The sequence below is a fragment of the Ixodes scapularis genome, unplaced genomic scaffold (assembly GCF_016920785.2).
Source record: "Ixodes scapularis isolate PalLabHiFi unplaced genomic scaffold, ASM1692078v2 PGA_scaffold44__24_contigs__length_19508400, whole genome shotgun sequence".
NCBI lineage: Eukaryota > Metazoa > Arthropoda > Arachnida > Ixodida > Ixodidae > Ixodes > Ixodes scapularis.
In genome coordinates, this window is record NW_024609873.1 from 11,532,111 (window position 1) to 11,549,554 (window position 17,444).

A 17,444-nucleotide genomic window follows, 5' to 3' on the forward strand; every position below is an offset into this window, starting at 1 on the left:
CGCAGTCCACTTGCGTCGCAGATCGGGTTCAGTCGGGAACGCGTGAAGTACAAATACATTGCATCCGCACTCGCGCTGCAGCTTCTCGTGCTCGTCGCACCACTTTCCGCGATTCTGTTTTCGCTTCGTGAAATTGTTAGAACACCCGAAGACAACGCAGTGGTATCCGGACGACCGTAGATTCTCCGACATGTTGATTTGGCACAGAATAAACCTTCAGAATCAACTCACTCCCGACATTGCAACTTCTAAACGTACCGTGATACACAGGTAAATACACCCACTAGGCCTACTCGCCCATACCCTCCGCTGTTGCAAACACTGTGCGCCCGTGATAATCTGAATGGTGTCTGGGTCGAGGGTGCGGGCGCGCTGGGTTGAGGGTACGCGGAAAAGGTCTATACTCCACATTTTTACTATGACATATATTTAAGTGAGTAAATGTATTGGAAATATGCAGTCCACCTTTGGCCATAATACAAAATTCTGACAAGGATAACAACAGTCTATGCGTATTGCCATCCACCATTTTCCAAATAAGTGTTCCCGCCTATCGGAACATCTACAGATTGATGCTTGAGGGGGTTCAGGACTGAGAGGCTAGGAAACAAAGCGCTCGCAAGGCTTGTCTATCCCTTTCAACCATGTGGGTACAGTCATCGCAAATCCCTGATTTCTAGCCGAATTTTTTTAGAATGAGCAAATCTTGTCTACGCCCGAGGCAGACCACTGAATCGCAATTCCCCCATATTGTGCGACCTTTAAACTGCGGTACAACCTGCAAACGAACTCTGTTGTGCTGCGGCACGAGTCCACGCTGCCTGCTTCAGAGGAAAACCACCGTTTGTGTTGAAGACGACATCCCACAACGTACAGGCTACAACGTTTAACGAACCAGGATAAAATTCATATATTTCAATAGACACAGATAGGCTCACAAAGGGACGACACCGTGATTGTTGTTGTTGGTTTTACTCTTGCATACGAACAAAAGTGACCTGCTCTTTTCTCCAATGAACAGCAAACCCCTCATCGTTGTGGCCCCTATTTCTTCTCAAATCGGTCACAGAGGACATAATCGCGGCAACAAAATTTCGCAAAACTAAAGGCCGCGAAAATTAAGGGCTCGCCAAGATTAAAGGGTTTACAGAACTTTCGTGTGTCACATGATGTTAACATTTCGAGGAGGCAAAAGGTATTGGTTTAAGAAAAAATTGGCCTATGCAAAAAAATAAAAGCCCTTCTCCAGGTTAGGCACGCGAGGTTCTTTTGCACTGCCAGGTGGCAGATTTGTTTCGGCAGAGCTTTCGTTAAAACGCAGTCTAAAAACTAGATATACCTGGCTTCAACTATTTTGTGCTGCATTGTAAAGGCTAGAGTAGCTTCTACAGTGCTTCAGGTCAGCACTTTTGTGAGAGCATGTGGTTTGGTGTTGTATCTCATTTGCAAGGGTCTAGAGAAACTAGAGCTGAGAGAGTTGGGAGCATTCCGGAATAAAAGAACGAAGCATTGAGAGGTGCGCACATGCGAACGGTGCATTTCTTAAAAGTGGATTCGAGCAAAGGTAAAAGCAATATGTGTACTTACGGCGGCCATACTTGCCATACTTGCCTTCCTCAAGCATGATCACTTGTCCCTCGGTAGCATCATCCAGTAAAAAGCACCAGCAACACGCGCATGAGACACCACCGACTCCTGGATTGAATGACAAACCGCCTCAGGCCTTGGAAGTTGATCCGAAACACTCCTTTAGGCCAGATGTTGTACCTGGCGGGGAAGGGGATAAAAGTAGAAATTAACAAATTTATCTGAAGTGATACATTCCTATAGCATAAACTCTAGGATAGCAGGATTTTTTAGGTCAGTGATTTGTTTCAATTAAACACAGAAATGGTTGGTTTAAATGATGAACCAGCAGCCCCCGTTTTGCATAAGTTACGTCCGATGAAACGCGAAATAAAAATTAAAGTTACCGCATTTACTCAAAAATAGGTCGGCCACGAAAATAGTCGACCCCTATTTATTAAAATCACCGAGAGAAAAAAAAAATCAAATATACGTCGACCCTTTTCTTTAGGATCAGGGAAAAGTTAGTGCAAAAGAAAGAAACAATCCTTTATTACAGCACTCTCAGCTAAATCACGGGGCGATGCCCAAAACTTAATCCCCGTCAGAACTTCTGAACATGTCATTGTCCTCTAAAGCTTCGTCAGCTTGGTAGACATCTTCGCAAATTGGCAACAATACCTCGCTGACACCGTTGTAAAATGACGACAAGAAGAAACGGAAGAAGGTGGAGGCGGGCGAAGCGACAAAAGACCAAATACAAAGACGCAAGCAACGCCGCGAGTCGAGTCGCCATGAGCAAAACGCGAGCCGAGCCGCTTCAAACAAGAAACAAAAATAACCTCCTTTTTTTGTTTTAGAGCGCTGCTCTTAGGGGCCCGTTTCCGGCTTGAGCGGCGTCGGCGCCAGCGTCGGCGTCGGCGTCGCCGTCGGCGTCGGCGTAACCGCGCGGTGCATTGTGGGTAAATTTCCCCGCTAAATCTAGCGGAAAATAGTCCCCGCTAAATCCAGCGGAAAAATTTCCCCGCTAAATCTAGCGGAAAATTTTCCCCGCTGGAATTAGCGGAAAAAATTCCCCGCCAAGTCTAGTGGAAAAATTTTCCCGCTAAATCGAGCGGGAAAATTTCTCGCTAACTCTAGCGGAAAAATTTCCCCGCTAAATCTAGCGGAAAATTTTTTCCGCTAAAATTAGCGGAAAAAACTTCCCGCTCAATCTAGCGGGAAAATTTCCCGCAAAATCTAGCGGAAAAAGTTCCCTGCTATATCTAGCGGAAAACTTTCCCCGCTGGATTTAGTGAAAAAATTTCCCCGCTAAGTCTAGCGGGAAAATTTTCCCCACCAGATTTGGCGGAAAGAATTCCCCGCTAAATCTAGCGGAAAAATTATCAGCTAAATCTAGCGGGAAAAATTCCCCGCTAGACCTAGCAGAAAATTTTCCCCCCTAAATCTAGCGGAAAAATTTCTCCGCTAAATCTGGCGGAGAACATTTCCCGCTAAATCTAGCGGAAAACTTTTCCCGCTAAATCTAGCAGAAAAATTTCCCCGCTAAATCTAGCGGAAAAATTTTCCTGGGGGTCGCGTGACCCCCCAACGTCACATGACCCCCCCCCCCCCCCCCCGAGGTCACGCGACACCCCCCCCCCCCCCCCCCGCCCCGAGAACACGTGATCCTCAGTACCCTTCCCTCCTCCTCCTCAAGAGCTGCGCTCCAATTCGGTGTTACAGGGATGTGTAAACGGCTTTCATTTTTTCTTTAGCGCGTTTGCGAGGATTGAGGGCAAAGTGCATGGCGGATCACGTTCCTCTCCCTCCCCTTCCCCGTTGCCCATCGGGGGGAAAGCTACAGGCGTGATGGCAGGCGAAACCCGACGCCCGAGGGATGCGCGCGAGCGGCGCGGTTAACGCGGGCGGGCGGGCTGCGGCTGTTTTCGAGCACCAAAATTTTTTTGAAAAACGGGAAGCGGCGCATATCTACGGCATCGCCTGCTCGTTGACTCGATAGCTCCATGCCCCCGGTAAGGTCGCAAAATTTGGTCGCAAAATTTGGTTGCGAAAGTAGGTCAAACTTCTTTGGTCACGATTTCCGAAAAAAAAAGGTCGACTTATATTCGCATGAATACGGTAGTCAGCCGCGCCACGAGACACACATTATGAAAGCGATTGGTGCAAGCGACCAAGGCGATGAGCGACGTTTTCTAGAAACCCAAAAACCGAGGGACGCAAGCAGCGACAGTGAGAAATCCTCGTCGCTCGTTGCCGGCTCTCGTAGCGTCTCGCCGTCGCTCGTCTCGTTGATCGCTATATTGATTACATGCCATCCAGAAAGGCGCTTTAAGTGCTTACCATTGCATTGGGAGCAGCCTCGAATCCAGCCGTAACCAGTCTTCTTTTTTTTAAGCCGCCCAGGTATATGTTAACATCGTACAGACATCGTTTTCAAGCATTTCTCCTCGTTCATCGGCTTGATTTACATTTTCGGTAAATGACAAACCGTGATGAAGCACAGTTATTCTAGCTCAATATTGTCACGAACACTTGGCACGCATGCTCACACTGAAGCGCACCTAACTTAATTTAAAAGTAGAACGAAAAGGAGACGACATTCGTTTACCGCTTCACGGAAAGACAGACGCCTTCGGATCCTTGGCCTACCGGCCGAACTTCGCATTTCGAAGTCGTCGACGGTCCGGCGATCGGACGAGGCGAGCCGGCCGTGCTGCCCTGATCCAGGCTGACCACACCTGGGTGAACTATGAGAGGAGCCGTCGAGTTGAGAAATAGAGTCGGAATAGAAACGGACCGCCAAACGTCTGTCCCATACAACGAACGAGCCGACGTCCCCCACTCTCCGCCATCTTCTCCGTGACGACGGGAGCTGGGAAAGCGGGGAAGCCGAGCAACGGAAGCGGAAGTCACTGGGCGGCCGCTTTATGTTTCGCTTTTAGCCGACGCCGGTATCGTTTGACGAATCGGGCGGTTGCAGCTGGTTGCGACGAGAGGAACCACGAAAAGACGCCTAGTTGGCCGTGTACGAGTCACGGTACGAGCAAGGGGCCGTTTGCTGGTGTCGACCGGTGACGCGGTATCCTCAGCTTGGTGTCACGATCGGTTTGTTGCCGTGCACGTTGGCTTTGCTATGCAGTACGACTGGTGCCGCTGTCGAATACTTGCGGTGCTCATTATTCGAGACAGTCGCCCCAAAACGTCGCCGTGAAGAGTTGATCGAGGAATTCGTGTGAGCTCAACGTCGGTCTATGTTCCGTTTCGACATGTATGGCATATGTAAAGATACCGATGGTAGATGTTGGACAATTTTTTGGAAGATGTCGGTCGCCTTTCTGCATGTATGATTTGGTGATACCGGTGGTCTTGAGGTAGACGCTTTACGTTCTAAAGATGATGTTCGCCTACGTCATCGGACACAAAATTACACCAGCCACACCAAATCATATCGGCAACCCAACTGGCGGCCAGTATAGACAGACGCGGAGCCATAGCGGTGCCGGTATCTCTAGTTATGCAGAACGTCAAACCAAACTAGCTGCATGTATAATAACAAGAAATTATATTGTTGTCATTCCAGAACTGTAGAAGCAGCAGGCATGTTTCTTGTACGTTTTTCCAATTGGGTATATGAACAAGTGAAACATAGCTGAAATCTACAAAAGGTGTGTCATGGGCTTTTTAGAAGGCGGACGGTCAACATATGTGGAATGTTAACATACGAAGAGTAAAAACAGCGGTAAAGTGCGTATTTAATAAACTTTAATTTCAAAACATTTTCGCCAAAACTAGTAGAGTTTTGCAATCACATCCAACACTAAGACGGACTTGATTTCGTACTTCAAGCCAATGAAGTGCCCAATCCCTGCAAGTGATCGGCTTGTTCGTAGACAATACGAAATATTATGAACCCAGTACAGTGCGAGAAGGAGCGCTGTACCGGTCACAATGTCCGTCACCTCAAACGAGCAGTCCTCTAGCTGCACTGCAATGGCAGCAACCTGGTTGAGGTCTCGGGGCATCAAGATGAAAACCTGTGCTCGCCCAGACTCTCCGCCTGTGTTGCTGTGCATTCAGAGTTTCTCAGCCTTTCTTCGTAGTTGCCAGTTTATTTTTTCTATTGACCCTGCACTTAGAGAAAATGCGGTGAGCGGAAGTGCATCCGCTTCGAGCGTTCCTGCTCGGAATTCACGAGAGGCGAACCAAGGGAAAGACGTCGAACGGCCCACGACATTGAGGACAATGGCAACTGCTCTCTACAGCGATAATCCCTGGACAGTCTTTCTCGGTTGTCGCCAGAAATACCTGGTCGGCTTGGGGCGAGGTCGTGAAGGACAGAACAGCCGCGCCACGTTCATTGCTTTGGTTCGGTAGTGTGACAAAAGTGAGCTCTCCGGAAAACGTGCCCCAAAACGAGCCCAACTTGGATTTGATTCCATCGCCGATCCTGTTCCCTGGATGTACTGTTTTTTTTTTTTGTTTTTTTTTTTGATGCCCCTCAAATAAACCGTGTTTGGATAATGCGACACCTTCTGGTGCGTACACCATTTCTTTCGATTGCTGAGCCTTGCTGAATTTGATGTCCGACGGCGGGCTAATACGGTAGAAACTGCGCTTTCCTTGGGTGGGGAATATTCATGTCATTCGGCAATCATTTGTTTTCACTTACTTTCGTCAGGGTGGAAATTTATCGATATGCATGACTGAGTCGGTGACAGCTTTAATCCCCGCCATCAGCGGAGAAACGGTGTGAAATGAAAATGAAAGAAGCAAGTATTCCAGTCGCATTGGTCTTCCTCGCACACACATTGTTAAAAAAATATACTGCCGATTTCGTTCCGATTTCTAAGAATTTACACAATGTACAATGATTTCCCAATGTTCTCGGGGTACTATTTACGTTATGAAACGCTAAAAGAGCGACAACTTTGCCTGTAGCATTGTCCGAATTCGTGCTTATGTACGCTGCACCATGCGAAATCACAGCCCACTCGGTTAGGATTAGTAGGGGTGCCGGGGAGAGACCAGCCTCAAACCCAGTAAGTATGGTCAAAAAAGATTATCTGGTTTCTGGGGTCGAGTGTTCCTTGGAAATGTCTATAGGCAGAGGTGGAAGCAGCGATTCTGTTTGGCAGAAAGCCCTTCCTCAGCATCTTCCTCTTCATTCCTTCTCACACTCCCCCTCCTCCTCGTCCGAGTAGAGTTGGTCAAAGCGCTGATCAACTTGGAATGGTTGGGTATCCTCCTTTCCGGGATGGAAAGAAGGAGTCAAGGGAAGTCTTCCTTCTTTCTACTTGTTTATCGGCGTCTAAGGGCGTACTGAACCAAAATCTGCATTTCCTCGAAAAAGGCCAGTGGGAGCGTTCTGGAACGCAAGGGATCTCAAAATATCAGATATAAAGTGATATGCCAAACCCATAGGTTTATTTTTTAAAAGTAAGGTACGATCGGGCTATGCTGGAAGCCGGTCTTCGAGAGCAGCCAAGGCGCGCAAGGCAGTCGGGGAGTGACTCTCGATTTCCTGACGTCACAGTAGCCATGTTTCCTCTTCGGTCTCACCTCATCGCCTCGACTACTCGCTCGCATATGGTGCTGGATTCCTCCTTACTTCCTCGGAGGGTGTGTAACATCATGGAGCAAGCTTTCGTAGGAACTCCTTACGTGTATCGTGCCAATTTTGTTTTTGTATATAATGTAAAAACAGAATCTCAAACAGAAGCCATTCAAAAGGTACATTGCTGGCAAGCTAGCACACCCAGCATTTCCGTTCCATGGTTCACTGAAGGCATTTTGGCAAGCAGGTGAGGACCAGATTTCTTTTGCAAATTACATAAGGGAAAAAGAGCATGTGTCTAACAGGCCCACCAGTCGGGCGAACATCCCCCCCCCCCCTCCCCAGTGCCTCTACTGCCAACAGCACGAAAATATAAAAAGTTGCAGGCTCGTCGCTTGCTTCTCGTGCCCCTTCCCTACTGCTTACTTTCAAAGGCGGCGTCGGCTGTGCATCTCCGCACATGTGATGAAAACATGGCTGCTGTAAACTCACGGTAGGATCGAGCTGCTTCTTTCGACGTTGACGACAAAATGTCACAAATATATTTTGGACAATCATCGTGACATTGAGATCATACGCAGGACAGCAAACTCAGGTCGGATGGGTTTGTCTCAACTTCCGGGGATTTGTTCATTAGAAAGAGTATGATTAACCTTCACCAGCACAATGGCACCTTTCATGTCCCTATGCTTCAATTCAAATCTTCTCGGGAATCATCTTCGCTGCAAGAGTAACCCAATTGACGTTGTTACTTTATTAGTTCATGAATTGAAGTTTGAACACTAGCAAGAACATTGGTTTTTTTGTATAGTGTACTTAGGGTCTTGATTGTTATGTATAATACGAGCAACATTCCGCCGCTTTGTGGAACTCTCTACGGCACCACTCGGGCGATCACGTAGTGCCGCCATCCCGCCGCCGTGGCATCCGGAGATCGGGTTACTCGAGCCGCCCGCAACGCGAGCAGGCTGGGCCGTATGAAGATCGTGGAAATAAAAGCAGTTCATACTCAGCCAGCGACTGAAGTGGGCTCTCTCGATATACGGGCCGAGACGCCCCAACATAACATTGGCGACGAGAAGCTGGATACGAACCTACGATGCCTGACTTCTACGGTGGGACACCAGGCCACAAGTCATGACGACGGAGCGGACAATTGAGGTTTTCACGGGCAAGTGATGGTCTTTGTGGAGCGAGCGGCTTAGCTTCTACTTCGTGGCCAACTCAATCACCGATTCGGTGAAGAAACGTGCACTTTTACTAACCTTGTGTGGCGCGGAGACGTTCGAGACTGTTCATGCTCTAGTTGCACCAAGAACACCAGGAGATGTCAGTTTTGAAGAACTGGTCTCAACCCTGAGAACGCACTTCGATCCTCAACCGTCTGAACTCTACAGTCGCTACAAATTCCAGCGTCGAGATCAACAGCAAGGCGAGTCGATTAGCAGCTACGTCGCAGCACTAAAGAAACTTGCAGCCGACTGAAATTTTGGAATAGTGACAACAGCGACCACGACTGCCGTATCGACAACGGGTTCGTCGGGTCAAGCAGCCACGACGACGCCCGTACATTCCACCAAACTGCCACTAGACGTCATGCTACGTGACAGGTTTGTTTGTGGTGTAAAGGACAAGTTCCTGCTGCAGCGCCTGTTTGCGGAAAGGAATCTCACCTTCGAGAAGGCTTTCGAGCTCGCAACCAGAGTCGAAAGCGCCTCAAAACAGCAACAGAGTATCAAGCATAAGACTGACCTCCCCCTCGTTCACAATACATCGAAGGGAAAAGCTGAAAACCCTGGGCGATAGTCCACTCGACCTTGTTTTCGATGTGAAGGCCAACACAGTCCTTCGACTTGCAAATTCCGTAACGAGGAGTGCCGTTACTTTCACAAGCGTGGACATATCGAAAAAGCCTGCATCACGAAGAGAAAGCAAGGTAAAAGTGCAAGCCACTAAAGCAGTCAGCACAACGTGGACTTCACGCCCACGGCAGTGGACCGGCAGCGAGAGGAACATGGAGATATTTACCATGAGCTCAACAGCGTTACACCGCACGGACCGTGTCCAAAATTCCTTGTGACATTGAAGATTGAAGGCAAATCACCAGAATTGGAAGTGGATTCCGGTGCCTCGTGTACCCTGATCAGCGAGGAGACGTACCGCAATGTGTGGCCCCATAACCCTCCTCAGCTCCACGAGGACAACCTGCAGTTGCGCACCTGGACTGGAGAAGGCCTGCAACTTCTCGGTGCAGCGCTAGTGTCCGTTCGCTTCAAGTCCAAAACTTCTTGCTGCCACTACTCGTCATGAAAGGGACTGGATGCAATCTTCTTGGCAGAGACTGGTTTCAAGTACTTCGGATTCGCGTCTGTGGCATAAACCAAACGGCAGTCAGCTCCAGCAGCCGTCATCACACCGGAGATACAGGAGGTCCTCGCACGCCACCCGGATGTCTTTAAGGAAGACATCGGCGGTTACGCGGACCCTTTGGTTGACCTGGAACTGCAAGACGGAACAGCACCCAAGTTTTGCAAGGCTCGTTCTGTGCCCTTGGCCCTGCAAGGACCAATGGAAGAAAAACTTGATCGTTTGCAACAACAGGGCATCCTGGAACCGACGCAACATGCTCAGTGGGCCACACCAGTGGTGTTCGTACCCAAAGGCGACGGCGCATTTCGTGTTTGCGGCGATTACGGGAGCACTGTTAACGCAGCCGCAAAGAAGACATCGTACCGCTTGCCAACAACGACTGAAGTGTTCGCAAATCTGCGCGGTGGAACTGTCTTCTCGACTCTGGATCTGTACCAGGCATACCAGCAAAAGGAGGTCGACGACGAAACTGCGGCTGTGCTCACCATCAACAACACCAGGGGACTATTCCAAGTCAAACGGCTCCCGTTCGGAATTTCTGCAGCACCAGCCATCTTCCAACGCATGATGGAGACCACACTGGCCGGAATTCCGGGGGTGAGTTTTTACCTTGACGACATCATTGTCAGTGGGAAGGGCACTCTCGAGCATGCGGAACGCCTGAACCAGGTTTTATCGAAGCTAAGCAAGGCAGGACTACGCCTCAAGCAAGGGAAGTCCCGATTTGGCATCGAGTCAGTTGAGTTTCTGGGATACAGAATTGACGCTAAAGGAGTGCACACAACCGAGGAGAAAGTGCAAGCTATCCTTCAAGCGCCCGAGCCAACCGATGAGACATCGCTGCAAGCTTTTCTTGGGCTTCTCGCATTCTACGACCGCTTTTTGGAAAACCGCGCGATAGTTGCCGCCGAGTTGTACAAGCTCCTGGAGAAAAATACGCCCTGGAAGTGGGAAAGGAAGCACCAGGCTGCTTTTGATGCACTTAAGGGCTTGATTCAATCATCCACTGTGCTTGCTCATTACGATGAGACGAAGCCTCTTCTCTTGTCTGTCGACGCGTCACCGTAGGGTGTCGGTGCCGTGCTCGCCCAGAAAGATGAACTCGGCGGAGAGGCCCCTATAGCTTTCCGCATCGCGAACACTGGGAGCCGGGGAAAAGAATTACTCCCAGCTCAACAAGGAAGGCTTGGCAGTAATTTACGGTGTCAGTCATTTTCGCCAGTACATTGCAGGCAGACACGTGACAGTTTTAACAGATCACCAACCTCTGCTTGGCATCTTGAGAGAGAAAAAGCAAGTGCCCCAAGTCCTATCACCTAGAATGAGACGATGGTGCCTCAAGCTTGCCACTTACGACTACAATTTAGTCTACAGACCGGGGAGACTCCATCAAAACGCTGATGCACTCAGCAGGTTGCCGCTTCCGGCACGAGTCGACGAGCCCTGTCCCCGGCAGGCGTACTTATATTGGCGTCACCTCCAAGTGTCGAACTATCACCACGTAAACTCGCTCAAATGACCCAACAGGATCCACTCTTGTCTCGAGTACTCACAGCTATTTCAAATAGAGAACTGCATAAACTGTCAAAGAAGCAGTTTTCACCGTACTGCAGACTCGGCACAGAACTTTCAGCGCAACAAGGTTGCCTCCTGAGAGGTTCCAGAGTGGTCATTCCCACAAAGGCGAAGAAAGATGTGCCTGAGTTGTCGCATGCAGGTCATAGAGGCGTAGTGGCTATGAAGGCATGCGCACGAGGTTCCTTTTGGTGGCCAGGTCTTGACAGCGACATTGAAAGACTGGCAAGAAGCTGCGAAACTTGTCGGCGACACCAGAAGGCACCACCCAAGGCACCAATCCCCCAATGGACGCGAGCGTATCGTCCCAGTCTACGAACGGTGGGAAAGTTAACTTCCCATAAATCAAAAGCGCTCGTCTGCAGTACTCCAGTCGGGCGTGGGACCGGCATGGCTACGGTGGTGCCCTTCACGTTAATTTTACTGCGTTCTCACGTTAGTGGTGATGAACTTTCTCTTTTTTCTTAGTTTCTGTTTTGCTGCTTCAATCCAAAACACTGATTGCTTGCTTATCAACACATTCGCAGCCTGAGCACCGGTCGCGATATCACTTTTGACTGTTACGGCGTATAGTTTTATATTTTCTGTCACTGCTCTTGTGGGCATGGAGCTTAACCCGGGTCCCATTATGGCGGAACAGTTGCAGCAGCTCTTGCATGGCCAAGTGACCATAAAAGTAAATTTGCCTCTTTCGAGACCAGACAGGTTGAGAATAAGGTTGCCATAGATGATCTGGTTAACCGTATGACGTCATTAGAATCTAAGATAAATAGACTTGGCCGACTGCATACTGGTATTAAGGAGTGCAAAACTGAATGCGGGAACCAAAGGCGTGGACTTGGGGCATTGATGGCAAGGGTAGATGATCTCGAGAATCGAAGCCGACGCTACTACTGAATATTCTATAATGTCTGTGGCGCAGAGGATTGCGAATCGAATGCCAACTCAGAGAAACGAATTTAAGAAATCTGTGAATCAAGGTGGGGCCTACCGACGGTGGTAATGGAACGGGCTTCCAGGTTAAGGAAGCTCCAGAAAAGCAAAAACCGCCCACTAATTACCTAGCTCATCTCGTTCAAAGAAAAACAGTTGATTTTGAATAACATATGGAAATAGAAAGGAACACTAATTAGTATCTCTGAGGATTTCTCCCATTCGGCACGATCGACAAGGAAACGATTATGAGACATTGCCAAGTTACGAAGAGAGGATGGCGACATAGCGAATCTTAGATATGACACGTTTCTATTGAATGGCACAATGTGCGTCTATGATGACAAGACAAATCAAGTCGTACTGCAGAGATGACTGCGTCAGCCTAACGGACTTAATCTTTATTTTCTTGTATTAAATTACCACAGTATTAAGAATAAAATTCATGAATTTCCAGCACTTGTAGTTTTGGTAAAGCCCTCTAATTCTTTTTACAAAATCCTGGTTAGAGGCAAAATTGGTGATAATGAAGTCTTTCCTGATGGTTACACATGCTAAAAAGAAGACAGAAATGCTCATGGTGGCAGTGAATTTATTTTGGTAGAGACTGATATTTATTCTAGTGAAGTTTATGTTGGTACCGGATCCTGTGAAGCTATATTTCGCCAATTAATATTTTCAATAGCAGGGTACTCACATCATGCACTAGCTATTAGCAATGACAGAAGCAGTACGAACGGAGTGTATCGTTATCGGAGGAGACAAATTTAAGGCTGCGGTCCCACGGCAGCCATCTTGAACAAGGTGTTAGTTCAACCAATAGATGGCGACACGCACCCGTGGGGTGGCCGAAACATTGGTTCACAGTGGGATGGCTCGAGCACCATCACGTTCCCCTCGTGGCCTTGCTCGCGCCGCTGCCAGCTGTGCTCAGCTAGCTCAAGTAGCGTGGCCCAGCAAACGGATGTATGCGAGAATGTCAGGCTGGGAATAAATTGTTCTCTGATATAGGGAGATGCGGTTCGGCGGTTGTCACGGGCTTTCGCAATAAATCTTACCAAGAAGGAATCAAATGTTGATTAACGTGTTAATATTCTATCAATGAAAATTTCTTCTGCAGGAATGCACGCTCAGTAGACTCAATTTTCCAAGACACCAGTGGAAGCGGACGTCAAGTAAACTGCTTCGCGATTTACGGTACTTACCTCACCATTATAATGACAATTGAAATAACGTCACGAAATATTGTGTTTCACGGGGTCCGGAAGATGTTGTAAAGGTTGTTACATTATAGTTCCCAGAAAACAAACGCCGTTGCAATAATTTCGGAAGTACCGACACACATAATGTTGTAAGTACAGCTTAGGAGAAATATGATGAAAACCATCAGAAGAAATAGGAAGACGTTTATTTGCAATGATGACGATACGAATGAACGGCGTTTAGCGACGGCAAGCTATGAGCGTTCGGGAATTTATAATTTCACGTGATTGCTAACTATGGACATGCGTTTTTGTCGGGAGATGGTGTTGCGGTGACGACCTGATATCGGACGACTCGTGGCAGACGAACAAGCAAGTTTCTTTTTAGCGAATGGTAAGTGTCCAGTGTCAAGCACAACAGGTGGCTACCGACGTTGTCGACGTTTCGAACACTTACCGCTTTCGACAAAAGTCCTGGCACCTAGGCTAACTTTCAGGAAAGACTCGAAGTCTTCCTTGAGTCCAACAATCCACTATTCAATCGGTGGGTGGCGAAACGTATCCGCATCTGCGGAGTCACGGGCGATCCGTACTCGAAGTGGCTGGAAGCTTACACGATGCCTGCCATGACGTCCAAACACGTCATTGACGTTCTACGGTCTCTTTTAACTAGTTTAGCCCCACCGAAAATACTTTTCTCTGATAACGCGCCAAATCTTGCTTCAAACAAAATAAACAAGTTTGTGAAGAAAAAACAACCGGCATCAGGCATCACATTAGTACACCATACCATCCTGCAACTAATGGGCATGCAGAACAGATGGTGTGCGAAACAAAAAAAAGCCCTTTTGAAGCTTACGGAAGAAGCAGTTCAGTGAAGAATCGCCAGGTTGTTCCAGCAGCACGCGACGGCCTCATCTTACACGGTAAAAACCCCCGCCGCAGCAATATTCGGCGGACGAACAGCCAAACCCCTCGATCTCATGATACTATGGCTTCCAAACGAAAATCGAGAGATTCCCAGATCGGGAGTAATTGCAGTTTTTTCGGTCGGACAACTCGTCTACGTAAGGAATTTCAGCGGAAGTCGGGCCTTCCATGTAAAACTTGAGTAGAAAAAGCTCTATGTTGGTTGACCAGAAGGTGTCATCTCTCTGAATACGTTGGATATCAATGCCCTTGGGTGTAAATATAACTAAATCACAAAACTCTCTTTGTGTATTGTGTAACTGCCCTTGTATCTGATAGTAGAAGCTATGGTGGTGATTCGGACCTTTCACACCAGGCTCCTTTTTCTTATTTTTCGCCTCATACTCCTTTGCGGTTTAAGTATGCTTTAAGAATCTTTTGGAACGGGGACACTTTACGTCAACGAGGCATTTTGTTCCAAGTAGTCAATCAGGGAATCCTGCTAGAAATCCGTCCCTCCTATTAACGAATAAGCCGCACTTTAGCACAGTGCAGTTTTCCTGTTCCACGTACAGTTGTAAAGCAGTATCCTCTTTGAGTTTACGGGTGAAGAAAGTCTTTGGGTACACGATACTTGAAACAAGTCTGGCACTGTACTTTGTGGTTCGACACCCATTAATGTCGTCGTCCTTATAGAGGCTCATCATTTAATCATTACCTCGTCACCTCATATTGCTCTTCATCAAAATTAAGCACAATAGGCTACCGCCATATTACAATCCAAGAATTGAAAAATTGAGTCGTTCAGTCCTTCAACAAGTTTATTATTTATATGATGTTATTACTTTACATTACCTCGAGACGATCGACGTCCATCGTCGATCTTCAAATACTGATACCTGTACATAAATGAGACGCACAAGGGGGGGGGGGGGGGGGGGGGGGGGTGTCGGTGGCCGAGTGCGTGGTTTAGCGCACACCAACTCGAAGCACTTGGAGCGAAAGCTCGCGCTGCAGAAGCCACTCCGCCCCTGCCCGTTTCGATCTGGAAGAGCATTGTACCGGCGTGCGGTCATGTATACGTATTGCGTGGTGCACGTTAAAGACCCCAGGTTTGCGGTTGTACCGCACTGGCGAAATTACTCATCTACAGCTGAGGCACCACACGCCCACTAAGGCATACTAACTTCCGGCTGTATAAACATACACACAACAATTCGCAATTAGACAATTAATAACAAAGAACACAGCGTGCCGCCTCTTTTCTTTGGATGCCTTTTTTAAACCAGCGAAAGCTCGCGCGTTCTCTCTTTTGAGACGGTTAGAACGGTCGCACATAAAACCCGCGTTTCTCCTACCCGGCCGCTTCCTCCTCTCATTATGTGTAGTTGGTTATAACCAAAGAAGCTATAATAATGGTGTATTATTCGTATTTAGTTTCAGTTTCAGTCAGGGAAAAGGAGTTTCGCGGGAACTAGAGCAAATAAATTAGCTGCGCTTAGAGTATCGGCACTCTCTTCCCCGACAGTGTTGTGAACGCCGCCATTCTGGTGCTTGTGCAGAGCAGGCGCAACTGCTAATCGTCGTGATTCAAAAGTGCGACATCCTTAGCATTAGATTCGGTGTTAGGAAGCTCATGTAATGGTGCTTTGCTTTGTCACACACTGCTTAAAGTGGAGGACGGAAAAGCGTTTCTTGTGATTTCAGACAAAGCTTCAAATAACTGGCAAACATGATTTTAAGCCATAATGTGGCCAAGTGTCGCTACTATGACGCGTAGCTTATTTAATGGCACTATTCATGCTCTTGTTCAAGAGGCTTGTAATACCTTGAGGGGCCATGACGTAAGCCCCGTGGATTCCACAAACCACTACCTTTTGACACCGGCCTCTTCCTCGTTGTTCCCGCTTGTACCAGTAAATTAGCTACGGTTCAGGGTAGCGACACTTGGCCATATTGTGGCTTAAAATCATGGTTGATAGTTACCTGAAGCTTTATCTAAAATCACAGGAAACGCTTTTCCGTCCTCCACAAATGTTCAAACAACCCACGACAGAGCATTGCAATATTTCATCAGCTTCCTAGCACCGCATCTGATGCCGAGGAGGTCGTACTTTTGGATCATGACGATCGGCAGTTGCGTTTGCTCTAAAAAAGACCCAAAATGGCAAAGCCCAAAACAATTTTGGGGAACGGAGTGCCGATACTTTAAAGCTCATTTAGTGACTCTAGGCATGAAGTGAACTCGAGTGTATTACTTTTCTCTTCGTCTTTATTGCTTATTGATTTCAATCATATCGAATAATGAACACATTATATCACGCTACGCGTGTGTAATTTTTTGTCTTAGATTTATTAACCTGATCCAGTACTTAAACCATTCACTTATCGATAGTATATCTTCCAATCTATTTTTTAAATGTGAAGGTAAAAAGACACGGAGATTGATGATGATACAGACGCCAACGCCGCCTTCGGAATTTTTTTGAACACTAGAAATCAGCAGTTTGTCTGCCATCCGCCAGGTAGCGCAACAAAACACCCAAACAGTTTTTAATTGTTTTTAAAATTAGCTGAGCTCTACACCTATTAAAAAGCCAAAGCAAGATCATTGTGGAAATTTAATACATCGCAATGTATATCTATTCCAAACAATAATATTATTAGATGCCAATAAATCTGTTTGATGTCCAAAAAAGCTATGCCTCAAAAACAGGTAAGTTTGAAGGGCTCCTGGAGCGTTACGACTTTGAAAATGAAAAAAAGCCATCGTCCACCTCTTGGGCAACCATTGTAGCTCTACATGTTATAAAAGATTTTATGATAGTTTAATTATTCCTCAGCGGCATTTGAAGTACCATGACTCGAAGCACAAAAAAGTGCTACGTTTGATATAAAATATCTAAACAAAAAAATTTTACACAACATTAAATTTTTTTTCTGCATATTACCTATTATAAGCACTACATCTGTAGCTAATTTCATTGCCCTAGCGCTTGTCGTTAAAAACATGCTTGTGTTGAAATATGTCCATTTTAGGGCAATATTTGGAGGGATGAAAAAAACAGAGTAGTGCAAATACCAAAAAAGTGTATCGTTACATTCTGCTCCGACATCACCTTAACAAAACTGCCATATTGGAACCGTGCTATCTTTAATGGATCGTTCATAAAATATGAACTAGCGGAGCAAGTGAGGGTCCGCGCCATCATATTCGCAACGCTACAAACGCGCATGAACAGTAAAAACCAACATATACATAATATCAAATGAAAGAGGATTGCATTGCCTTTCGAATGACATCAATCCCACAAAACAGTATTTAAAAGGAG

General features: G+C 47.1%; 1 pseudogene; it reads left to right on the forward strand.

Moving 5' to 3' along the window:
• The first annotated feature begins 7,200 nt into the window (after positions 1-7,200).
• Positions 7,201-12,376, forward strand: LOC115327148 (annotated as a pseudogene).
• The last annotated feature ends 5,068 nt before the right edge of the window (positions 12,377-17,444 follow it).